We start from the raw sequence: 27,642 nt of genomic DNA, 5'->3' as shown, positions 1-27,642 counted from the left end.
ATTACAGGTAAGATGTCAACTTACATTCTCAAAAAAAATAGCATAAAACGTTTAAAGGAAATTTGACACTTAAAGATTACCTATTATTTATTTTTTTTAGTCTCAAATAAAATCATTGTAAATTATTGTTATAATGTAATGTAAATGATGCACTGACCAAAGAACACTTAATTTTTTATTTAACTATAATAGTGATATTGACATACTTCTTGAACTTTCCACATCTGGCGTTATTTATACTAAAAATGCTTTTATGTCTTTGTGAGAGGAACACATTTTTGTCTTTCACAGTAAATAGATAGATTTAAAATAAACAAACAAAATTTAAAATAGCAACTACCTGGACACGTTTTAGACCCTTCATGCAATAAGAGCTTTTTAAAAGTAAAAAAAAAAAAAAAAAAAGCATCTTCAGTAAGCTAGGATTGTGCTAGCATTAAGCTAATAAAGCGCACAATAGAACCAGAGCAGTAGCGAGTACTTTTAGCTTCAAAATACATTTTAGTTTAGCTAAAGGCTTTAGTTATTATTTGTAGTTTTTTTTTAAATTCAATAAATAAAAGTACAGTACAATATAGCATCAATACTTTCTGAAGAACAAAGCTAGGGATGCTAGTGGAACAACATCAAAGTCCCAATAGTTGTCACCGACCAAGGTGTGTGAAATTGGTTCTCCACATTTGACCAATCCCCTAAGGGAGCGGTGAGCTGCAGACACAGCTGCGTTCGGGAACCATTTGGTGGTTTAACCCCTGAATTCAACCCCTTATTGCTGAGTATCAAGCAGGGAGGCACTGGGTCCCATTTTTAAAAGTCTTTGGTATGACTCGGCTGGGATTTGAACTCACAACCTTCCAGTCTCAGAGCGGACACTCTACCACAATCTTCCTTTTTGTGGAGGGGTACTGTCAGGAATCTATTTTTTGGTTTTGTAATGTTCTGTACTCCCTGTCAGTCTCACCATGTTTAGGTTTATCATCCATGGCTGTCTTCATTTAGTTATCAACCTCAGTGTATTTAAGTGTCTGGTTTTCAGTTCCTCAGTGTCAGGTCATCTGTTCGGCCACCTTTTCGATGCTTCCATGAGATTTTGTCATGTTTTAGTTGTTAATTTAAATGGTTCACTTTTCTGCCACTAAGCCTGGTCTCCTGCGTTTGGGTCTTCCACTACCACTTCCTGACAGTTTTTAATCAAACTAAAATTTTGACTTGATGGTTTAACTCAACTTAAATATTTAATTAGGTAAAAACTTATATTTTTAAAAGTAACAAATTACAGAATTTTTGTTGATTGATCCAATGTTTCACTTTTTACAGTGCACACATAAAGTAAAACTCAAAGCGAAGCCTGTGATGTTTAGCATCTAACATTAACGATTAATTGATCAGTTTATCGGAATGCGATCCTATGAGATCGATCTGAGGTGAGTCAACCAATAACATTATAAATTCCTTTTAAAATAAAAAAATTGGGTTTAGGTGATATTAGAAAATACCATTCAGATTAAAGGGTGTTAGGTTTGTTTTACTATAAAAGGACCACAGCGAACAACATAAATGTGAACATAGCAAAAAATAAATCCATCATACAGTCTAATGTGTGGAAACCCTTTTGCAAAGATGTGACCATACAGTGTGTTTAGTCAATGAATTGGATCGCTTAAGACAAAGCATAATGACTAGGAATTTATATCAGCAATTAAGATATGAGTCAAATCATTGTTAAAATTAATCTTTACTAATAAAGTAGTAGAAAAATTTAAGATATACAGTTTTCTTGTCTAGCAGAAACGCTGTTGACTGTATATGGAGCAACAGTGAGATGATAAATGAATATTGTGGAGCTCTAACTGCTTCTGACAGAGAATGACTCGTTTTGGATCATCACTGGCAGGAAGAACATACAAAACGGCCTTTTTTTCTAATGCAATCAAATCAAACACACATGTTACCATGGATATAAGATAAATGTTATCCAGTTATAAGCCAACATGCCTTGATCCAATTCAATCTGGACCGCCGTGAAACTTGCGTGCTGGAGACATGTGGCCAAATCAGCGAGGAAAATGAAATTAGGGCAGATTTAATAGAGCTATAGCAGGCAATGAAAGGAGCCATCATGACATCAGGGCTATATCCATGGTCCAAATGAAGACAGGTGATCGGCCATGATGCTACCAACAGATGCAGTTCACAGATGGGCAGCAGGAAAAACCTAAATATGTACCTGGTGGGTTTTATAAGAAAAGCGAGTGTTGAAATCAATGGGCTGGAACACGCAAACAACGCAGAGGAATCGCACATGTGGGCAGCTCTTTGCAGAGCCACACAGGCACACTCATCTCACCATCCTTACACATTCATGCCACGGACGCACAGATCGATTTCTAACCCGGGGATTCAATAGTAACCACATTAATCCACCCCTGGGCACAGTCGGTGTGTCTACCAGACAGGCTCTCAGTCAGCCACTCTGCTGCTTGGGATCAGTATTGGTTTACAAAGGAACTGAGGGAGAGCAGGAGAGGAATGGGGATGAATGAATGACTGCAATGCGCTCCAAAATGTCACTATGTTCATTCTGCCTGCCCTTTTGCAAAAAGGCCTGTTTGTGGGCACAAAATCAAACCGTTGTCTCTGGCAAAGTTCATGCAATTAGTTCACTGTGTCTTCCTAGATTTTGCAGTTATTGGTCCACACTGCTGATAAGAAAGTATTCGTATCCTTTGGAGATCAAAGACTTTCATAGCGCCCCCTTTGGGTGCGGCGGAGGTTTTATTTTTGGCATTTTTATCAACAATCAGTAATTTTGTCCAATCGGTATTAAAGACGTTAAAGAGGTTGAAAGTCATTATGATATTTAACAGATTTGTCAAAACACAAACGGTACATCCCACAGATCAATCCATTTTGTGAAGATTTAAGGGGGAGATGGATGTCATCCTACCGCTTTGCCTAAAGTTTCCTAGACATTAGACCAGCAAATAGAGGAAATTCAGCAAGTTTAAGTCAGGAAACTCTTCTATTTAGTTGTCACTCACATAATAGTGATTATGGCTGTCCTTTGATTTTGAAGTTGGCTGTCTTTGTTTTAAGTTAGGTTACTTTCTGTTGAAAACATGTTGGTCTGAGCAGTGAGACCTGCTAGTGATCCACAATAACGATGGGATTTGGTGGACTGGTAGTTGTAACTCTCGCAGTCGTTGCTCTTCTGCAGCTGACCTTCTTTAGAGGTCTGTGCCACTTAGCTTTCTGAATGACTACTCTTTGCAAGGTATCATGTGAGATGTCAAATCTTTTATATGTGTTGTTCAAGTGTATCTTTATAATGTAGTTTTTGGCAACCGGGACTTCTCTTTCCTTGGGATAGCTCTGAGTAGAAAACTGCTTTGGGTAGTCTATTGTCGGGCATCTGAAGCAAAGCTGCGCTATTGTTATAAAGGCTTCAACACTGATTGTGTTTTCACGTTTTAAGATCTTAACATCCAGCATTCGATCTTGCCACTTGATTTTGAGGATGGAGCGTAGGTGGCGAAGTTGAAGTCTTGTCAGAGCCTTGATGTGTCGGCGATACACTCAGTGGAGTAGAGTAAGCGAGGAGTAACTGCAGCTGAATAAACCTTGAAAGAAAGAAAAGTGTCTTAGGAAACTATTCTTTTCAGTTGTCACTCACATATATCGTAACTGAAACAAATGTTTTAACACCAAACTGCAACTGAATTCTTATAAATAGACCCTTTTCCTGACAAAATGCCTATTTCTGGTGGTTGCCTTAGGCCAGGGCTCTCCAAACTTCAAAACTTGAAGAGCCATTTTGGTTGATTTTTTTGCTGACCATAACCTTACCTCACATTATCCTTACAAATACTTCACAATACACTTGCCACACACACGACAATCTAGTTTCCATTTTTATGACATTCCTTTATGTGGCAATAAAAGCCTCAAGGGAACTCCAAGATATACCTGTGCTCCCCTTACGATACAGTCGCTCTTCTGTACAAGTCTCTCTGAGGTCAACCCCCGTATGGGTGCATGTGACGAATGCATAAGTCATAAGTCGCTCCAGATCTTTTGATTGTCTAGGCCCAATAAAAAGGTTGTAGAATTAGCAGCAATATGTCAAAGGGAGCGCTGGTGTGTCTTGGTATTCCCCTGAGGCTCTAGCGGCCACCTCATGAAGTATTTGGTATTTGTAAGGATTGTGTAAGTTATATGAACTTACGATCCACATGTGACAATGTTGTATAGTGTCTTTAGGCTGCACTCTAGTCATTAGTTAAGTAATTGTACTGGCCCCGAACTGACCGCTCGGAAGTTGCGTATGTAGGTGGCGTATATGTGGTACATTAGTGCCCTCTCACAAATTTGGATTGTCTCTTTTCTAACAGTCAGGCTGCACACAAGAAGGATGTATTCATCACCTGAACAGCATTAACTGACCCCTCCCACAGTATATAGGGTTCAGGGGTGGTTAAAAAGCTGGAAAGTCTGAACAGCACGCCTACTTCAACCTTACGTGTTAAGTGCAAGCTATGACCCGTCGCCTGCAGCACACCCATAGATAAAATTGTGCTTGAACATTTTCACTTTGTGGGTTCATTTCCTGGAGACCACCTGTGCACCCCGTACACGTTTGGCTCCCACATTCAACCGTAAGGGCAGTTGTGACTACGGCATTGCTGGGGTCTTAAGAAGACAGGACATTCCTTTTGTCCTCGCGTAAACTTTGCTGCTCGTGATTGGAATTACATATTCCAGTTTAGTGAGTTTTGATAGCATGAATTCAAGAGTAGCACATGCTTTAAATGGCTTTGGAGACACAAGCAAAGCCGCTTTTCAAGATGGATTACATTTGGAGATCATCAGCTTTGCTGATATGCATGAGTGGGCTTTAGCTAATGTGTGTGTGTGACTTAGCCTGTGTGGGCAGGGCTTTGTGTGGTCCTCTGGGGTCCCTCCTCACAGCACAGAAGCTGCATCCTGACCTATGGATTTCTGAGAAAATAGCTTACCTGCACAATCACACCGCGCACACTTACACACATTTCTGTCTGTAGTCAAAGTGGTGTTTTTTAAGCTTTTTTTCCACTCTTCTCATCCTCCTTTTTTCTCCTTTCTTTCTCCTTAGGGGTTGTCACATTCTTAATTCATTGCGAATGAAAAATTTAGCAGCCCAACTGCTCAGTGCCATTTCCACCCTTAATCAATGCAGAGATATAGAGCAAACAAAACATAATTCATGAATCATTTCTTTCACTGAGTCATCTTATCAAAGCCACAGACAAAGGCCTGGCCACAGCAAAGCTGCTAATATGCTGTAATAGAGAAGTCCCTCAAAGCTAAGAAGCAGCTTTGCAGGTGTTTATAGAGATTAAAAATTGGCTTTCATACTTCTAATGCCTTCAAACCATGTTAAAATTACACTGAGTAATAAGGCTGCACCGTTTCATATTCATACTTTTTTAAATTATCTGCTTAATATCTAATAAACAAAAGGCTGTGGAATACGGAGGAGGTAATTACTTATTTGGGGGGCTTTGAAGGACTAATGAAAATTAGGTCCCATCATGCCACACTAGAGCGCCATGGGAGATAAAAGGTCTTGTGAGGGTGTATTTCCAGAGCGATTTGGTGGAGCCAGCCTCTGCTAACCACCATGTTGAAGACAATTTTAAGGATTAAAAAGAGAGAAATATTTACAAATTACAAAAAAAAAAAAATTGAATGTTTATTTAAAAAATACATATTATAGGCCCCCACCTTTTGTCTCAAAATTATTTGTAAATTGGTGCAATACCACTAGAGACCACTAGAGTCAGGTTGCAGAAGGGAGCAACTATGTTAGGAAGTGTACCGACCTCATTTCAAATTTAGTTTTTTCATAGAATCCGGTGTGATATACAGTAATGTGCATTAAATATTACAGACAAAACACATTTCTGACTTTTCACAATCTTCTATATCCTGCCAATGATTTAGATAGTCTAAACATCACTGCAGAGTGTTTAATAAAGAAGGAATTATATCCAATTTCTATATTTAACAAAAAAAAAATACTGATGTTTTGAAGATTTGATGTAAAAACATTAATTTATTGTCATGAGTATTTAAATTTAGCGAATTCTGTTTTCCTTTGGAGACTTTTTTTTTAACTGTCCTGTTTTGTTTTTCTTTTCTTTTTTTTCTTCTTTTTGCTTGAGCATTTACATGTATTATGCATTTTGGTTAGAAAGAACTAGGTCAAGATTTGGCAGCAGTTACATTCAAATTTCAGTTTGCTCTTTGACCTGGATAGATGGATGGATGGATGAAGGATGCATGTACAAAATGTACAGAGGGCTAGTGTTTGAATGGTTGAATGGATATGTGAAAAGATGGATGAATTGTTGGATGGATTGTTGGATGTATAGATGAAAGGATGGGTATATGGATGGATGAATTGTTGAAAGAATAGATGAAAAGATGGGTGTATGGATGGATGAATTGTTGAATGAATAGATGAAAAGTTGGGTGTAAGGATGGATGAATGGTTGAATGGATAGATGAAAAGATGGGTGTATGGATGGATGAATTGTTGAATGATAGATGAAAAGTTGGGTGTAAGGATGGATGAATGGTTGAATGGATAGGTGAAAAGATGGGTGAATGGATGGATTGATGAATGGTTGAATGGATAGGTGAAAAGATGGATGAATTGTTGGATGGATAGATGAAAAGATGGACGAATAGATGAAATGATGGGTGTATGGTGGGATGAATGGTTGGATGGACAGTTGAAAGGATGGATGTATAGATGAATGAATCGATCATGGGTGGATGTTATGTTCTGACTTGCCAAACTTGGTTGCTTCATGTTTACCTACAGTAAAGTGAGTCTGCTTTGGAGATGGCAAAAATAGAGAAATGTAGAAGATGCAGTCCCCTGGGCTTCATGTCATGGTGGGTTGCTGTGATCGGTTCCAGTCCAGTGCTGCCTGGGTCTATTTAGATAATAAAAAGGCCCACAGTCTTGGGACTCAGTCATACAGATGCAAATGCTGTGTCTGCACACGTGCACTGAGGTAGATAGGAAGCATGACAGTATTTTCAGAGGTTGATGTACACAGACACTCATACATTGTCTACTAGACTCATGCCTGTAAGAGTGTCTGTATGTCTGGAACAGATAGAGAAGTAAAAACTAAATGTTGGGATTTGAAACCGCAGCATTTATTAGTTAGTGTCTAATTATATCATTGAAATAATCATCTTAACATGCGCCCCATCTTCACCTGACAGTAGCTGGGAAGGCTCTGCAAGTGCTGGTAAAGGCAATTAGTTATAGTTACTCACTATTTAATGAAATTAAAATAAAGTGAATTATCTAAGTACTCTTAAGTAAAAGGAGCTAGCAACCAGGAAATGCAATAGTTTGCAATACTGTTAAAAAAAGTATTTGTACTTGTATGTAACCTTCAGTATTAGTTAGATAAGAAAAAGATTCAATTTTTGCACTGTATAAAATGTGTTGGTTTCCAAAATAAATCAAATTAAATAAATCTGACAACTGGAAAATAAAAAAAACTTGTACGGAGTAAACATTTAAACAACAAAGTTTGGTTAACTCGGTAATCCAAATGATATGAAATAAATCTATAATCTCAGACAATTGAATTGGTTAACATCTGTTTAACTGTAGATAATTAAATAAATCAAATTCTCAGAACTTGAGACAAAATTCTGGAAGGGGCGGAGCTATGGGTTGCTGGGGTAGGGGGCAATTAAAAGCTTTTCCCCACACTTGTCCCCCTGACTTTAAGGTCAATATTCTCATTATTGAGAAAGATCAATGAAATCATCAATAAAGCTTCTTTAAGCATTGCAAAAACAACAAAATTGATGTTTTTAAAAGGAAAATAAACAACTATATTACAACTGTTAGAACTTTGTACTTTTGATCCTTTGATTTGGAATGGCTGTCCACTCTGCTGTTCTTGTTTGCCAGCCTTCTAGAGTCTTCTGACACCCGTCCCCCATATAAAATGTTCTAGCTTGTTTAGAAAATCACATAACATTACTGCCCTTTTTTTATTACTTTTTTTCCCCGTCTCTCACAGTGGTCACGCTCCTAAGATGAAACTCTCAGGTCTCTCTGTGACTTTTATGTGGGAGAACTTGTAAAAATCACTGTTATTATCCACATGAAAAATGTTCCAGACTCTTTGCATCTGCAGCTTCCACCACCTTTTTGGTGTTTGTTTGTGGGATGAAAGTGGACTTGTGTGTATAACAATGTTAGGTCTGATTGGCTACCATGAAACATGACACTGCCCTAAGCCAATCACAATCAATTTTCTCTTTTTATGTAACAGTGTTGCTTAAAGTTGTGACTTTAAACAATGTTACTGCAAACTTTGGGCTTTGCAACCCTATAACTTTGGAAGTTCAAGGGTGAAATATTTGGCATAAAAAGTACCAAAATGTACTCAGTCTACCTAGGAATACTTTATATCATGTTTCAAAGTCACGGCCCGAGGGCCGGATCCGTCCCGCGGAGTAATTATATCTGGCCCTCCAGATCATTTTATGTTATTATTATAATTGGTGTTATCTTGTATATTTTTGACAAGATACATTTTATGGAAAGAAAAATGTTTTGTAATATTTATAACTTTATTTTTTTATATATAACAACATTAAAGTAAAGAAATTAAAAGATTTTTTCTTTTAACGTTTAGTTTATTTCCAACTTGTATAATTTTGAAAGAATATACGCTATTTAAGGTTTAAATTGGTTTATTCTGGAATAATATTTGTGCCAATTTTTATTCATATTTATGTTTAAAAAATTATGTTTTTTAAATTTAAAAGTTTTAGGAATTTTTTATGTGTTTAATAAATGTTTTTTGCATGGATTTTGGCCCAGTGTGTGATTGAGTTTGACACCCCTGCTTTATATTAGCCTTATAGATCAAATAATTGGCAAAAGATTCAAATATTTTGTAATTAAGATGTTTTTTCTTTTAATATTTGATGATGTTTCCATTAAAGATGCAAAAATAGTGACATGATTGCTCAGAAAAAAAGGACCTCTAATTTGTTTCAAACATTTTTAACATCTAATTATCTATACATTTTGCATTATTTCAATATAGAAAGTATTCATGTAACAGGCTTGATAATAATAAATAAGTTATTCTCTGCATAAAGTTTAGAAAACTAGCTAAATGTTTTCCCGCCAAAGGTGTCCTTGAAAGTTCATGAAGGCAGCCATTTTGAAATGAGCAGGAAAATCCTCTCTGCTGCCCCCAGTGGAATGATGGTGAATTACAGGGGAGAGAAAACATGGACCAATTTATCTACAATAGGTTTAAGTTTTGATTATGATAATTTAATTAAGATCTCAGAAATATATGAGGCAAATTGGTATATAGGGTTAAATCTGGTCAAATTATTTGTATTTTAAATACCAATGTATTCATTTCCTCTTGAAATTGTTTTAAATGGTCAAAAAAAAAAAAAAAAAAAAAAATCAGAAAAGTTCCCATGAATCATTTTTTGTCTTGTTTGGAGCCACACAGGATGACCTTTTGTGGTGCGTCTGTGTTTACCTGCCAGCCACTGGACCATTGTGCAGTTTACAGGGCGCGCAGCTCCTACACACTGTCAGGTGAGGCTAAGGTCAGGCTGAGTCATTTTCCAAACCACTGAGTGTGTGACTGGCCTCATACGCTTCCATACAGCGCCGCGCGACGGCGTGACATATCTGCACAAATCTCCCCTGATTGGTAACACGCAGACCCTCCACTCCCATCTGGTCATATCAAGGCCGGAACGTGAAAATGAAAGAAAGTCAGTTTCCCTTCAAAATAAACTTTAGTGAATCACAACAGGATGTTCAAGTAGTATTTGATCGCAGTTGCTCAGTATCACTGGAATTTCCGCATCTATTGGCACCCAATGGGATTTACAGTATTTAAATAGTCCAATGGGGTTTATATGGAATAAAAGCTTGTGGTATACGAAAGGATGGAAAGATACAGGTCAGACATTTTTTATGATGTCGACATTTATTTGACATTTTGTTAAAAGCCTCCGCTGGCGTCCTAATGAACTCTGAGTGTAACATTTTAACCAAAACCACTTTATGACAACCGTCCCTCTGAAAGTGTAGGCAATCACAGAAGCCAGACACCCTTCAAATGAGTTGGAGCCAGCAATGAGACCAAATAAAATGGCCTGCGGGTTGCGAAATAAGCACTGGATGTTCCTGTAAAGTGAAGACATCCGGAGTTATACTCCCACCGATTATTCACACCTTCGTATATGCTTCTTTGCCACGAACAAAACACGTCTCTGTATTTGAAATACCTATTTTTCCGAAAGGTAATGGATGCAAGGTCTGTCGCTTTTAAAGGTGTCTAACAAGCGAGTATATCACCCAGAATTCACAAGTGGGTGTCTGTCTGACCACTACCTCCCCCCCACACACCTTCTGGTGGCTAAGCTCGTACACACTGCAGAAGCCAGCTCCAAAGGCCTGTTCACGTCTCAGTGACTGTTCTCCCGGATGCACAATAAAACAAGCTCAGGATCAAACCAAGACATGACCCAGTTAATCCGTAGTGCTGCTGATTCGTCTTGTCTGGGATCGTCATGTCTCCTGTAGCTTGAGATTTCCTTTGTGCAGCTTTTTCTTTCCCCCCCTAGAAGAAAAGATTCTAGTTTCTAGTCAGGAGACAATCATAGTTTCAAACTTTTTCTGGCCAGGGTGACATTGGATATAAAGTGTCAGTGTGCATTCATTCTAATACGTTTTGTCTCAGACACATGTACCAGTACAGGTGCTGTGGGGTTTTGGGCCCGTAGAGGGTCGTGGACAGGTGCCACCACATCTTAAAGGGAGTACAGGTCTGTCTTGTTCCCTTGAGGCTCATGCAGAAGAAAATGTAACGTAGCTTTGTGTGTGTTATGAAGCATTTGTAAGGATAATGTAAGTTGCATGTAGTAATGACACATGGGTGATGTGGTCAAATGGTGTCCTTTACCTTACACTCTGTTTGTAAAGTCCACACAGGCTCCTTACAGATCATGAACAAATACCGTTTGCACGCACTATTCTGTTTGTCATTGCATTTGCAACAGCTAGGATGTGCACAAGGGATGCAGGAGTGCATAGTTATCACTTGAACAGCACCAATGTACTGTGCAGGGTTCTGGTGTGTTGAAAAAATTAAAAACCCACACAACGTGCCTACGTCTCACCTATACTCACTCCTTCACTCATGCTCAAATCTGGAATGTGACGCACTGTTGGGAATATGTTTGGCATAGTGTTCACTCTGTAACTACCCAATACTGGTGCATGTACCTAAAGTTGTAGAAGGCATTTTGATGAGGTACAAATCTTGCTCCAGGCTTTTTTTTCACAGCTCTATTCTGATATGTCATATAAGACATAAAATTCTGGTCGTAAAAAACCTGCGACTATTGATTTCTTCTACTTTATCTATTTTCAAAATGTTGGCTCCTCCGTGAATTGTGTCATTTTGGTCAAACTGGTTGTTAGGTCTAAACAACCTGAAACATTATTCTGTAGGAAGAGAAGACGGATCAGTTCATAAATCAGATTTAATTTGCATAAAGAGAACAGACAGAGAATGTTTAAACCAGTCTCCACTCTGCGCTGAAGTTCTTCGTCCAGGTCTTCGCTTTTATAACAGCTAGAGCAGTTGTGACTAGAGTATGTGTTTATAGCCTTGGAGACATTCAATTTAAAATAACTGTCATCAACTTTCTAAAGATGCTAAGATTGCTTATTTGAAAGTTGAGCTGCTTTTTGGAGGTTGAATGTTTTAATATGGTGTTAGTCGTCATGATGTTGTTATGCAACTGGGATCTTCATTAATCTTTCTCTTTGATTTTGGCTAACAAGCACCTATCCAATACTTTTCTTGACAGCTAAAGTCGCTGTTTTCATACCAAAACCTTTTCATTCCCACTAATAATATCAATCTCATTAAATCTAATGAACTGAGACAAATTAACTCGTACTATTTTGGCCCCTTTTTGTTTGGTGGGTGGTTGAAAAAAGGATGTCAGAAATGCGAAAGGCCAATTCTTGAAGTATCTGGCTTTTAATTGGTCTGCTTCAGAATTCCGCACATCAACCGCAGAACGACGTGGATCCTGCTGTGCTGTCAACGCTGAACCATGTCTACAACAAAGTCAAAGTCAGGGGAGCCCGACGGGGAAAATGATGCTGGCAGCTGATGTAACCGTCTCGATGGCAAATGAAAAACAAAGTTACCAGCCTCATTTTGACAAAGAAGACAGAATATAACACAAATCTATGGATTGGTTGAACTCTAATTATTCCAAATACATGTCAATTTGAGCACATTCATAAATGTCCAGTTCAGCTGAGATGTTCAACAATGAATATGACTCCTTTATCTGGGAAATTCTCCCTCCTTGTTGAAAAGTAGAAACAAACTAATTTCTCTGGTTTTGTGTGAGAAGCATAAAAAGGAAATGTATCCAAATACAGCCCCTGGCTGAATAATAGTAATTACGTTTCTATTGATTTTTCTTAGTTTTCTTTGATTCTTGTCAACATACATCAGACGAAGACATGAGTTCTTCCCCAAAGTCTACAGTAAAAAGTGTACAACAGTTGAAAGTGTCAGGAAGAAAACACTTCTGGACAAGCAAAGTGGCGTGGAGGCCCACTTAAGGTTTGTGTCTGCTTGCAAATGAACCCTGGTGTGGTTTACTATTGGGACAGGAAGTTGAGTCAAAACAAGTTATACACGTGCCCTACATTTTGAGTTGTTAAAAAAGAAAGAAAAAAGCACAACATATCTTAAAAATATTAAAAGAAAACACATGAATCACAAAAAATGTGTGAAGTTAAGGCGCTTGTTGTTTGGTGATAGCTGGAGGACTAATTGCTCTATTTTCTGTTTTTTTTCCCCCATCCACTCATGTAAATTAGTTTTTTGCCTCCATGAGATCTAATATGCAAATAAAAATGGTGCTTTCAGTATCTTTTTTTTTGCTTGTTCTGTCTTTCCCATTCCAATTTCAACACATGACAGATGGGATACAACTGCTTGACCATACGTTCACACCACCCTTGGTGTTCAAACGACAATTTTCAATGACAACTCTGTTATAATGCTTACATGCGCCTTTTTCATCTTCCATGTTCAAAACGTTCTCGTTCACATGTAGCTAAGCAAGTTTTACAACCGATTTCGGGCTCTCTGGTGGGCAGTGGCTAGGCCGAGCTCAAAGCCGATCTAGAATCGAGAAGTAAGGCGCCCCCTTCCCTCCACTGGCCTGGGTGCACACCTTGGGCAAGTGTCAGTACCTCCTAAGCTTCCTTGACCCAGGCTTACGGAGATGCCCATACAGGGTGGATGGTCATCCTGTATGGTTTCTAATTTGACTCCAAATGCCGTATCATGGCCAATCGTCACACATGGAGCTGGGGCCCCATGATTTCACAGGTGTTTGACATTTCATATGGTGGCCCCCGCACCCACAACCCATCTCAGCTAGGCTTCTCCTCAGATCCAGATACCTTGTAGGCGAGAGAAGTCCTTGATCAGTCCCAGGACAACCCAAGGTGCGTAGACATGTCCTGGATTGAAGGTTTCTTCATCTTCATCTCTGCCATCATCAATTGTTTCCAAGTTGATGTAGAAGCCAATCTTGACAGATGTCTCTAGGAAACAAACAAACCTTTACATCTGTGTTTCTGTAAAAAACAAAACAAAAAAAAGTACATCCACTGCTACTTTGTACAAGCTTACTCTGGATTTGAGAAAAGTAAAAACTACTGTTCTTTGTAGTAATAAGTCAAACGGCATGATGGCACAGAGGTGGAGCGGGTAACCTCTGATCAGAGATCGTTGGTTCTGTTCCCACCTTGGCCCATGGGCTGGAGTGTCATTGGGCAAGACAATGAACCCCACATTGCTGCTGGTGGTTGTAGGTTGGCAAAATGTTTGGCAGTGGACCCATCATCAGTGTGTGAATCAGTGAAGGGGACTGTGACCTTAAAGCAAGTTATCAAAGCAGTATGTAGGTATACACCATTTACCATAAACCAACTAAGCGCTGTAATGAATGCAAAAAAACAAAAATCTTAAATCCCAATTAGACCTTTCTATGCATACACTGGTTTTCTCCGGTTTCCTTCCATAGTCCAAAACATATCAATGACCCTAAATTGTCCCTATAGGTTTGAATGGGACCGTCTATGGTTGTGTGGCCCAGCAATAGACTGGTAACTTGTCTAGGGTGTAACCCCGCCTTCGCTCAACACATACTGAGATAGGCTCCAGCAACCCAGTGACCATATAAGGGATTCAGAAAATAGATGTATGGATGTTGACAGTGTAGTGTAGAGACAACAAATGTGTGCTTTTGCTTATCAAAAGGTGAGATTTCCTGATTTTAGGGGTTCAAAGTGTAATTCAAAAGAAAACCAGGTCAATGTTAAATATGTCCCACAATTCTTGTTAATATTATTCCATTTCACCGCAAACGCCAAGATACCTTCATCTGAAAATATAAACTGTTGTCATGGTAACAGATTGAGCCATACTTTTAGCAATTGTCTATTTTATGCAGTACCTGTAGGCTATTTTGTACATTTAAAATCTCCACAGGTCACATTTTATGTGGCAACATGTGATGAGTGATGAGAAGTTTATAGGATTAAATGAAAAATGAGGCAAAGATAGATCACAGAAAAAAAGCAGAAGGAGTAGAGCATGAATTAAAGAATTTCAGCTCAGCAGGAGGTTAAAGACTAAATCACTTTTTTTTAAACCAAAAGGAGGTCATCTGAGATCTGCAGCAGCAAAGTTTCAAACATCACTTGAAACTTTATATCACCGTACTCTGCTACTGACAATTAATTTGTTGCTCCAAATTGGCGTTAAAATAACAACTATCAAAGCAAATGGAGAGGATGTTTTTGTTGTGCAGGCAGATAAAAGGGAAAAGTGGGAGATTTTATCACCTCCAACACAGATTCGGCTCACACCGACTTCATAAAGTTTTCATAATGAGCAGTGATGAGGAGTGGAGGACCGTCCGGTGATTCAATAAAAAACAATTATAGGAGTGTGCAGCTGAATGCCATTAAATGGGTCGAAGATGCTGCACAAATAAATCATAATTAACGGCATCTTTCCTCCACAAATTGCTAACCTTTTAGGGGTTTAATGTGTTATAAAGCAGCAGGTTTGGGGCCTTTAGGCCATTCAGGAAAGTACTTATTAGACTAACTGCAAACTGAATTATCAGACCGAATGTATGCACTGATGCTCCATGTTTGTGAAGCATTCAAGCTTCACGAAGAAGACAACAGATGGAAATGGGAAATCATTAAGGGTTACAAGTCCATCATTTACACGTTTATGGTAAAATTAAACAAATAGCGTGGCGTTTAGCCGAAAAGTCATCTGAATGCAAAGCTTTTCGCTTAGTGTTTGAGAGAAAACAAGCAATTTACGCATTGATGCTTTTGATAAACCAGCAAGAAATGTGTTCTAGAGCATTCAATTATTTTGTTTAGATTCCAGGAGAAATGTATTCCATTAATGATTTTGTTTTTATGCACTCATCCATATTACGGTGATTATCTGATTAGCTCAAAAGCAATCTGAAGCCGCAGCTGCACCATGTTATTTCTCCCACTGCCGTTCAGCTAACCAACGTGGAACAAGGTTGAAGAACGAGGGAGTCTGGGAAAATCGGGCTGGTTTGACACCAAGGGTACTTACAGATTCTACAGGAAGAGTTAGGCCAAGTCCAAATTCTTCCATTCCCACTAAATGTATCCCTTCAAATGGAGAGTTATGGAAAAATAGTGTCTTCAAGTTCGGATGTCACTCCCACTTGATGATGTCAGTGACGTCATTAGCGCTGCTAGCACTCAGAAATGCATAACAACATTGGTTTTATAACTTTAAAACGGTTCAATTAAAAAAAAGAAAAATACATATAAACTTCTGTATTTCAGAGCACACCACTACCCCTTCAAATTTCCCTGAAATTAAAGCAGCAGGAGACGAATTTGAATTTGGCCATAGAGGCAGAGAAAAAAAAAATGCATTTAAATTGTAAAATTTTAAAAGTTGAATTCAACACAGCCACATATTTGTTTCCCGTTTTTCCTATTTTCAAAGTTTAGTTGGCTGTTGGGGTTTTGGAGAAATCAAAGCTACACCTCAGCATTTACCCTATTAATGAAAAAAGATGGTTAAAGATAAATGTTTTTAAATATTGATCAAAAGATTGCCACTACAACAACAACAACAACAAAATGCCTCCACACCCTTATATTCTTGCTGGATACTTTGCGTAATCCAACAGGTTGTGTAAAAATAAAATAAAATAAATAGAAAATGATTATTATTTTTTGCAATTGTGGTTATTGAACATCTGAGGAAAACTGGAAGAAATACAATGAAATAATTGGGAAAATGTTGGTATAAAATTCAAAAAAGGCTTTTGAGTGCTGGATCCCTATTTTAGACTCACTAGTCCTTCCCCAGTCTGTCATGCTGAGGGACTGCATGACTACCCTGGCAAGTATTTCACACTAATGTGACTATTTTTGAGAGAAGTTGGTGGCCAGCTGGGATATAAATATTGTCTATGTACTATACCTGTTGACCACCTGCAGCTTGTCTGCCTGGATCTCTGGCAGTGTCAGGAGGTTCTTCAAAATGTAGTGACAACAGCGACATCAGTTCTTTTAAAAATTATTCTGGGTTTGTTTAAAATAATTTTCTGCTGGAGCTTCAATTTTTGGAGATATTTTTCCCACTGGCATAGAGTAGAACCACTCTACAAGCAGAGAGGACAATGAACCAAGTTAATTCATCCAAAAAGCCCCATTAACCAAATGACAGAGATGTGTGCAACTGGAGGTGCCAGGTAAACACTCTAACTTCACTCAAATTCAGCTCAGCAGCCCAGCTCAAATAAAGGTGTTCTGCACAGAACCCAAAACCACAGCCTCTAAAACAAACTGCAAACAAGATTATTTGACCACTTTTTTAAATGAATGCAACTATTACATAATACGAATTTACAAATTCTAAACAAATTAAACTCTTCTTTAAGTCTCTGCAAAATGAAGGGAGATTAAGAATAGCCACAAATTGTGTCCAAATTCTGGGGACCGATTTTAAGGTAAACTTTTAACCACTTCTTTAATGCTAGCCATTTCCAAAATCCAAGTAAAACCTAGACCAGTTCCCAACCCCTTGGGTCAGTGGGCAGGGGCCCTACATAACACCTGTATAAATAAAGGTTCAACAACACCAGAGATGTTGCCAACAACATCCAAGTATAGAGATGGGTTGATAAAATCGATTAATCAATTTGAATCAATCTAAGCTTAATAGATTGATAATTGATCTATAAAAGTAGAGATCGATCTGACACATTTAGATAATGTCTGCTAGCTTTATGCAAACGTAAAATGGGATCTGTCATAGGACGGCTAATGCTAACGCTCGGTTGACCTAAACATACATTCCTGACTAAATGAAATTCTTTATAATCTCACAAGTAGGAATTTTTCAAACTCTTAGTAACCATTTGTGATCTAAAGCACATGTTTTGCTCATACTGTCTTCTTAAGGAGTAATGCTGTAGCGTGATCACCACCTAGTGGCCAAACTGAAACGCCCTCCAAGAGAGGCAGAACAATTGTTGGGGCTTCAACATTTTTTAGAGAATCCATGTAACACTGTATAGTAGTAACAATCTCATTATATATGCACTAATACATTTTACAGTATGTGAACTGCATCCGATTAATATGAAGATCTTCAAAACATATATATAATAAACTTAAATCATATAAACTAAACTTCAAAATTGAATTAAAATCATTTTTTTTTATAAAGCCCAATATCACAAAAAATGGCCTCATTGGGCTTCATGCTGGTAATTTTACAGAAGAATATTGGTTGGTTATAAAACATAAACAATAGCTAATTGCTAAACTAAACTGACAAAATGAAACTGGTTATCCCTGCCCTTAGACCCTCCTTCCCGGTAAGGAAAAACTCCCAAAAAACCTGATTCAGGAAAAAGAAGAAACCTCGGGGATGTCCACATGAAGGAGGGATCCTCTCTCAGGACAGACTGGTGATTTACCAGGACTATTAAAGAAGGATTAGCTTATCTAACTCTACAACTGGGGGATGGGTGGGCGCAAGGTCTACAGCCAAGACGAGCCACAGGCGAAGTCCACGGCCAAGAACAGGAGCACAGATGATCCACCAGGAATCTGGAGTGGAGTGGGAAAGAGGAACAACATGTGAATCCCACTGCATTAAACAGAATCACAGAGAACTAAATATAACAAATAATAAAAAATAGAGGAGAGGAGAAGTAAATGAGAATAGAGAACAGAACCCCAGAGCTGAGGGGGATAATAATGATGATAAAAAATCTAAAATTTTTAGCATATCGAAATTGATTTAGACCCACAAGAAGGTCTTGAATATTGAATCGAATTTATTGAAAGGATCAAAAGAATTTTAAAAATGGAATCAAATCAATCCAGGCACTGGTGAATTGAATTGAATCGATTTTGGAAATTATTGGCGATATCCAGAACTACCTAAGTAACATAAACTCTTTTACATACAGTCACTCTTGGACCGTTTAAGCAATTAATTTAATTCTAACAAACTCTGTTGTGGTGATAAGCAACTTTGAGTTAATCTGCAAAACTTTATTTTAAGTTTAATAAAGTGTTATGTATCGGTACAAAGTCGCTGTTCTTTGTGACAGAATCCGCTAATTTACATTAATTGCAAAAAAACTTGACTATTTTACACACTTGCATGTCAGTCTAAACTTCCTTTCACTGCAGGATCCACTGGAAATACACTTGAGGAGTTACTTCAATCCAAAGAAAGTCAGCGCTAGAGCTAAGCCTGCTCTGTTAAAGGGTTAAAATATGTACTTTTGATTGAATAAAAGATAAGTTCTGCTCTATTGCTACCAGCAGAACTTCTCAAGATCATATACATAACTTGGCAGTTAGGATAATGTTATCTTTTTACATTGTATTACCACATGAGAGGGACCTCAGACAGGTTAATGGTAGAGCTATAGGAAAGGTAAAAGCTTTACAATCGTTTTTACATAATAGGTAACATATGACGAAACAGCAGAGGCGTCTTTAAGTGTATGTTGTGCTTTCATTTTAAGATTCATCTTACTGCAGCAAAATGTGGGGCTTTCAAACTTATTACCATGTCTTATTTGGATAAAGGAAAAAAAAAAAAGGTGACAGGCTTTCTGTCTTGTGCGCACCAGCACTGTATGCCCAATCCTTTCCTGGGAAACTGGCGCTGTGTCCACATGCATAATAATTAGTTCCAGCCATGCATGAAACTACATTGCGGGGATTGGCACAGTGGCCATGCTTGTCAGTGATAGACAAAGAATGGGGCCCATTAAAGAGATGAGCTTTGGCTCACAGGGGCACACACACACACACACACTTGCGATATTTATTCACACACACAAATTCACGATCCAAGAAAAGTTCAGGTTCAATAAAGTGGAGTTTGCATTCATTAAACCTGCTTGTATGAACAAAATCTAACAATTTTTACTTTTAATTTAACCATAGACATTTGGTCTCTATCATTTTTTTGTGGTTGTTTCAATCTTCAATCCAAACATGTCTGAAACACGACTTTCAGATGGACTGTTCCCCAAAGCCAGAAGCTCGTTTTTGAAGTTTTCCTGCCAAATGCGAGTCTTCAGCAATGCGGCTGCCTCAGAGGTTAAAGTGGAAAAAAAAAAAGAAAGAAAAAAATGACTCATCCTTTTGAGAACTGGAGCCACAAAGTAATCTTGGATAGGATTTTTGAAAGAGGCTCTTATGTGGAGATGTGCTTTGAGGTTCTTAAACAGAGGAATAGCTGTAGCCTGTCCCCATCTGTTGATTTCAATGGAGCTTTCTGAGCTCAAATGGTAGAAGAGTTAAGGCCTGGTGTAGGCTGAGCATATCGACCAGGTGGAGGAAAATCCGAGTGTTTTTACCATGAAAGAAAAAAAGAACTCAAGGTCGTATAACAATATTACATCATTGTATTTTGTTTCAGTCTTGCATTTAATAGTTTGAACACACGGAACATAAATAAATTGTGGTTTTACCCTTTAACGCCAGAGCTTTAGCTCTAGTGTCGACATTCTCTAAGTTATTGTAACTCTTCAACTGTAGATGTGATTGAGGCAGATTCTGAGGCTGATATGCAACACTATATTAGTAAAGTATCGATGAAAAGCCATTTTTCCCCAGATCTAAATCTATTTGAAATACATTGTTTGAAAAAGTTGAAGAGTCACGATAGTTCGGGGGACTTAAGTCCCTGGTGACACCCAAATATCACACCCTTTTGACATACCGTAACTCTTTGACCAGTTATGGTATCAAAGTGAAAAATCAGATTCTGACGTTGAGAAAAGCGACTTTTGTCACTTTTACTATTGTGAAGTGATGCATGATGGTGCAAAGCAGCTTTTCTGTGAGTAAAAATCTGTTAAAATCATATTCATTGCATAAATGGCCAAAGAGTTAAGATAGTTCAAGAAGCATGTATTATTTTGCTGACGACATCAACCTCTAACTACCAAACACTACTTGACAACCAGTAACTCTTTGAATCAGCTGATTCTCACATGGAGAAAAGCAGATTTGCGTTTTGGCTTTGGTCCATTCCACTATTTTCTTCTAACATGAAGTGTCGCATAACAATACAAGGGTTCTTAAGTTGCGTCAAAGGTCAAAGAGTTACGATTGTTTAAGGAGTGTTAATAATTTAGCTATTGCTGGTGACAGCTCTGAGGTTAACCCTGGGCTTACATAGCAACTGTTACAGCTCCGGTGCGGCTGCCAGAGTCTCGACGTAACTAGAAAAGTGCGAGAGGAACTCGCGCTGCAGACAACAGTGTCCAACCTCTGCTGTCTGGCCTCTCCAGCACTCTGAATCTGTTTCGTTGGGTTCAAATTTTTGCCGAACCCTGGAGCCGAGTCGAAGTCCTTTTTATGAAGTTGAGGCAATAAACGACCTAAACCAAAACTCATTTGATTTAATGTGAAGTGCATCCGGTACATTTTTCAAAGTAAAACCTATTTTCAACTGTACTCACTGTTTTACAGTGTTGTAAACTTTATGACATTGAGAAAACCAACCCCGATCTCCCCTACTTGTCACACAATACATGAAGTGCGAAATGTTTGCGTCCAAAGGTCCTGCAGGATTTCCCAGAAGGGGAGCAGATATGAAGTGCACGCCAGCCGGCCAGACACATACAAAAAGCAAGCCAAAGGGGGGCCCACCTGTACTGAATTGCCACCAGTATAGTGAATAGTGAGCGCCTGCATGGAGAAATGGCATCAGCTGACTCAAATGTGACTCTAAAACACAGGTGTCGAACTCCAGGCCTCAAGGGCCGGTGTCCTACACCTGAGCCAGAACAGTAGCAGTGTGAGCCTGGAGTAACCATTTAGGACAGAAGATGTTGTCAAAAACACCTAGATAACACGTGTTTTTGGATCTATCGTAACTCTGCGACCGCTTACATGATCTTTGCGAATCAGGTAATTTTTGTCATGGAGAAAAGCATCTTTGCATAGCGGCTTTTTTTGTGACAGAATCAGCTGGTTAATGGTGTAAACACTTGACTACTATAGCGCAAAGCCAGTTTTCTATCAAAATCCATTGGAAATACACTACTTTCGTAAATGGTCAAAAAGTATGTTAGATTAAATAGAATGTTTAATTTTGTTGTCACCAGTGACAGCGCTGTGTTAACCTGTTAACACCATAAATATTGCCTGTGATACCTAAATAACACACAATACATATCATAACTCTTTGAGCATTTACTTGATTAGTGGGAATCACCTGATTCAGATTGATTGATCTTTGTAGATTGGCTTTTACAACAGTGCAAAGCTGCTTTTCTCCCCAACAGAATTAACTGACTTACACAGACTGAGTGAACGTTTGAAGAGTTACTTAAGCCCAAAGAATGTCAACGCTGAAGCCACAGTCCAGTGTTAAAAGGTTAAAACCTCAATAAGTCATCGACAGGATTAGCAATTTTACCGGAGCCGCTCTGCTGCAGTAAATTTTCCACTGTGTAAAATCAGGACGACGTAGAGTGAAACATACAAGCGCAGGTGGCAGGTAACAGTGAGTGAGTTTAAGGGGAGACATTTTTTGATCCAATAAACAACAGAAGCAGCGTCTTATTCCCAAAAGTGTGTTTTGTTGCCAGTCACTCCTGCAAGTCACACTCTCATTAAACAGGAAAACATATCTTGTTTATTAACAAGCGGGAAGTTGCCAATTAAAGATACAGCATCTGTTTGTTTTGGTCCTAAAGCATGACTGATTGGTATCAGGGCCAGCATGCAAAACCTTCTATTTAAAGTTTGTAAATGGTGACAGATGTTATGTTGATAGTCTGTTTACACCATGTTAAAACTGCTGTTAAATGCTTGTTGCTAGAATGTGGCATAAATATCGCTTCTTTTTGGCAGAAATATTATTGGATTATTTTTCCTGTTGAGTGCTGAGGTCAGGTGAGCATGAGGAAACGTGAAGTTTGCTGTGAGTATGCAATTATTGTTGCTGCTATAAAGCCTGCATATAAACCATCATGTTTTATTTTATTATTAGAACCGTGTAAGCAAAATGTAGTTTTTATTTAAATTATTGTATTTTATTTACTATAAAATGGTTGTGTTTACTGATGTGGAAGAGATTTTGAGAAGTAGCCTACACAGTGATCTGTCAAAATGTTGGGTTGGGTATTTTTGTGAAAAGTTTCATATTGTGAGTTTTTTTTTCACGTGATTTAACAATGTTAGGAGTAAGCAGAGTCACAGTTAAGCTTGTTTTAGTGGTTTCAGTCTTTTTTTTACGTGTTGCAAACAAGGTTGGATGTTATTGTGAATAGGCTAATGCGGCTAACGCCAAGTGGTGTGGAATTCGTTTTTATATGTGTTACTTACAAGGTTAGGATATAGCATAGTCCAGTGGCGGGCCGTCAGGGCCTGCAAGGCCTTCTCTGCTGGCCTAAAAATATCTGAATCACAGACTGATATTAATTATTATTTATTTCCGTGAATACGTATTCTATAATTCCAAATGCTCTGTCTTCGTCCTTTCATTGCTGTCTCCCTGGTTGCGCTGCTTCCAGACGTGTATTTTCCTATTTAAGCATTAACCAATCACATTGCAGCACCATTTGTTGCTAGGGTCAAAGAAATCTGCCCGGAGGCCTTCACAATCAGTTCTGCGGGCCCTGTAGCATAAAATAATTGTCGACCAAACTGTTGCTTCAACCAATCAGATTTGGAGTAGGCGAAACCAAGGCCAGCTAGCAGGCGCACGGAAACGTCATCATTTTCACGAGCCTTGATTGGATAGCTCGCAGCTCGCTCTGGTTCTGCGTTATGTGACGGACACAGGTGCCGAGGAGCGGCGTGTCAGGTTAAAAGATGTTACCAGTGGAAAGCGTCTCATCATCTGATTTTTGGTGGAAAATGAATGTCTGGGTAAAGTTGTGGCACAGTTTTGTCTGGCACGGGTAAAGGAGTTCCGTGACTCCGTTGAGCGGGAGTGAAGCTGATACGAGGAAATCTACGAGGCCCCTGAACGCACCGCGGGCGCGTGCAGCGCAAAATCCTCGCGCGCACTACCAACAATATTATTTTCCAGACACAGACCAGATTTCAAGATCACAAAAACTAATGTTTGTCTCCCTCCTGGACCACAAGAGGCTTCAGGAATACCAGATTATTGTTGATGCTTTTGGTGTGTGTGTGGCAGTTGTACCTGCAGTAGAAGTTTTATTGCCATAAAATAGTTAATGAGGGTTGGATTGATTCAGACGGAGCACTACTGAAGGCCTAGGTGTGAAATGCACGGCCCGCCACTGGCATAGTCACAGTAATATTTGTTCAAGAAATTTCAGTTCTTTTTTTTTTTACATATCGGACACGTGGCTAACGTTTAGCGTTGTCATATTGCTTTTTTAATTTTTTAAGTGAAACTATTAAAGTTAGGAGCTAGCGTAGCCACAGTAAAATTTTTTCAGTGGTTTTGAGGGTATGTTAGCCAACATGTACCCTTGTCATACTGTGTTTATTTATGTGACACTAACAAGGTAAGGAGTTGGCTTGGTCACAGTAACGTTTGTTAGAGAATTTTTTTTTTACATTTTGCAAACAAGAATGCCTGTTATTGTGAACATGCTAATGTGGCTAACATGTAGCATTGTTGGTCTGTGTTCTTAGGTTAGGAGTTAGCATTGTCACATTACGTTTGCTTTATCAGATTTGAGTCTTTTTTTGTGTGTTGCAAACAAGAATGCCTGTTATTGTGAACATGCTAACGTGGCTAACGTGTAGCATTTTCAGTCTGTGTTTTTAGGTTAGGGGTTAGCATAGTCACATTACGTTTGCTTTATTGGTTTTTAGTCTTTTTTTTTCGTTTGTTTTTTGCAAACAAGAATACCCGTTGTTGTGAACATGCTAACGTGGCTAACGTGTAGCATTGTCGTCTGTGTTTATAGATAAGGAGTTAGCATAGTCACATTATGTTTGCTTTATCAGTTTTTAGTCTTTTTTGTGTGTTGCAAACAAGAATGGCTGCTATTATAAATATGCTAATGCAACTAACATAAAGCTATGTTGGACCGTGTTTTTTTTCTCTGTTACTAACAAGCTTAGGAGTTAGCATCGTCACAGTAACGTTTGTTTTAGAAATTTGTCTTTTTTACGTGTTGCTAAAAAGATTGGGTATTACTGTGTATATGCTAGCATGGCTAACGTGTAGCTTTCTCTGACTGTTTTTACATTAAGTTTACAAGGTTAGGAGTAAGCAGAGTCACAGTTACGTTTGTTTTAGCCGTTTCAGTCTGTTTTTTTACATGTTGTAAACAAGAATAGCTGTTTTGGTGACTATGCTAATATGGCTAAAGTAAAACGGCGTTGATTTAGAAATTAATGGAAAAGTTAAGAATATTTTTTTTATGATTTGGATTATTACATTTAAGTGCATGCTATGCAAACTCTCTTGGCAGACCCATGTATGCTTTTCCTGCTTGTGCCAATGTTAAAATGAGCTTTCACAGCTGCCTTTATGGTTCTGTTTTCTTCTGCAAACAACTTGAAAGCTTTTTCAACCAAACAGTTAGCACCTCTCCAGCCCAGATAAGGTATGGTGAATTAATTTTTCATGCAAGTTTACAAGCAAGGCTTTACTCTTGTATCGGCGGCAATTAAAAAGTTGGATCCATTAGGAAGCTTGTGGAGGTCTCAGTTATTTCTTCTACCAGTAAATCCACATTTGCCAATTATAACTGAAAGCATTTCCAGTAACCAAGAGTAAAGAAAGCAGGAGTAGAGCAGAGGGTGCTGATATGGAACTTTGATGATTCTTCAATAATCTTTTTACATTTTTTGTAGGGAATTGTCTGGGATTGGGATAATCTTATTTTGACAAAATCACTGGCTAACACTAAGACACTACACAAGGTAAAGTTTTTTTATATACATATTTAGTGTAAATGTATGAAACAATCTTTTTTAAACACGGTGCAGACTTAGCTTCAAGTGTGTGTTTTCTTTGGGAAGGATGAGTCCTGCTACTTGACTAATGGCTAATTTTTCAATAATCCCTTTCAAAGATCCTTCAGGTGTGACCGTTCCACATGTTTGCTCCTCAGAGAGCGAATGCAATTTGCTCCTGTTTCAAAAATCGCAGGATAGTCTCAGAAGTGTGATTAAAAACTCATTTTATGGCATGTTTCACCACTGACAGCTCTCCTAATGCTGTTCAGGCTCCTCACCGACGATCCGCATCAGGATAATCTGACCTTGCTTAAATAAGGGTGGAAAAAAAGAAATGGATAATGTAGTTTTTAACTATTTTAACTCATTATTTTATCCAGAATCAGTGGAAAGAGAAGAGGCAAACACAAGATCATGGTAAGCACATGTCCTAAATCCATTCACAACACTATGTACGTGGTGATATATACCCATGATTTATGCACCATTTCCTCTCAAAGGTAAATAGCGAAAATTGTAACAACAAAATTAAAATGTGCGACAAAAAAAATGTGACATTGAAATACTGTTTTGTGACCTCCAAATAGTTAAATCGTACACATGAATTGAAAACCGGAGGGGTAGCGGAAGAATTCTGATTCGCTCCAAGTCTCTGAGTCTGTGCGGGAAAGAAAGAGAGAGATGCTACAGTATATTCTTCATTATCTCGTGATAATGAGATAGTGGATCTCGTTATCATCAGGAAACTGTAAAAAAAACTGTAAAAAAAAAATGGTACGCCATTTTCGGCCATGAATTAGAAATGTGTTTGTCTATTTTCTGTATTTTGTGGTTATGAATTAGTATTGTGTTTCACATGTTTTTACTAATTTGTGACAAAAATGTAATACTTAGTTTGTGGGTTTTGGTTATTTTAGAACCTCAAATTATATATCCTTTACAAATTAAAGTAATTTTGTGGCTGAAAATTGAAATATAATTTGAAAGTTTCAACCATCACACGGCAATGATTTATCTTATTTTTTTGTGCAAATTTTCATTATTTAGTGGCTAAAAGTTAGCATGTTGACTCACATCTTCCTCATTTATGTGGTCATGATTTAATATTTGGTTAGCATGTTGTGGCCACGAATTAGTACTTTGTTTATACTTTTCAGTTATTTTCTAGCTAAATCTTTCATTTGTATGTTTCAACTATTTTATGACCACAAATCAGTATTTCATTTGCATATTTGAGTATTTCGTTCGCATATTTCGCTATTTTATGACTATGAATTCTTATTTTTTCTGCATGTTTTAAGTATTTTGTGGCCATGAGTTAGTATTTTGTTATCATGCTTTTGTCAATATTTTGACCATAAATTAATACTATTATTTGCCAGTTTTAAGTGTTTTGTGACCATGAGTCTGTATTTTGTTCACACATTTTTGCCATTTTCACAAACTAGCTCTTCTTTAGCTTGTATAACTATTTGTTCCCATGAATTAGTATTTTGTTATCATGTTTTTGTCACACTGTGACCTTTAATTCGTACTTTATTCACTTGTTTTAAGTTTTTTGGGACTGTGAGACAGTGTTTTGTTCAAAGGTTTTTGTTTTTCAGCTATACATTAGGTCTTCATCAGCTTGTTTTAACTATGTGTTTTCATGAGTTCATATTTTTTGTGCTTTTATTTATCTCCTTATTTTGTTTTATTTATTCTTTGAGCCTTGTTGTCAGATGTGTTTGTGGACCAAACCATTTAAAAGAACCTCACCGTTGCACCATCTGCTCATATGGGGTCGCTAATTTTCAAAAAATGCTCTGACCAGAGAGGTAAATAATATAACTCAAATAAAAAAAAAATATGGCAAACCCTTTTATATTATAATAAACACATTCACAACGTTTGACTGGTTTATAATCACCTATCACTCCTCAGTATTTTGGTGGCTCTTTTGTGGTTTTTGAAAAAATAATTTGAAATAATTTGGAAGATGTCCTCTTCCATCGGTCCAATAAGCCGTT

General features: G+C 38.0%; 1 long non-coding RNA gene across 12 annotated transcripts in view; it reads right to left on the bottom strand.

Moving 5' to 3' along the window:
* LOC112153093 overlaps positions 1-27,642 on the bottom strand; it is a 97,878-nt gene that overhangs the window by 18,565 nt on the left and 51,671 nt on the right. For 2 of the 12 annotated variants that reach the window (XR_004947120.1, XR_002920444.1), the window contains exons 12-13: positions 18,099-18,310; positions 13,571-13,714 (exon numbers count right to left, since the gene is read on the bottom strand). This is a non-coding gene — a long non-coding RNA (uncharacterized LOC112153093). Of the gene's footprint in view, positions 1-2,738; positions 3,621-11,709; positions 13,715-18,098; positions 18,311-27,642 lie in introns of those variants that run through there. The other 10 variants (XR_004947121.1, XR_002920453.2, XR_004947116.1 and 7 more) reach the window with 8 other exon arrangements.

This window comes from Oryzias melastigma, linkage group LG23 (genome assembly GCF_002922805.2).
Source record: "Oryzias melastigma strain HK-1 linkage group LG23, ASM292280v2, whole genome shotgun sequence".
NCBI classification, from domain to species: domain Eukaryota; kingdom Metazoa; phylum Chordata; class Actinopteri; order Beloniformes; family Adrianichthyidae; genus Oryzias; species Oryzias melastigma.
This window is presented reverse-complemented; position numbering and strand designations above follow the sequence as displayed.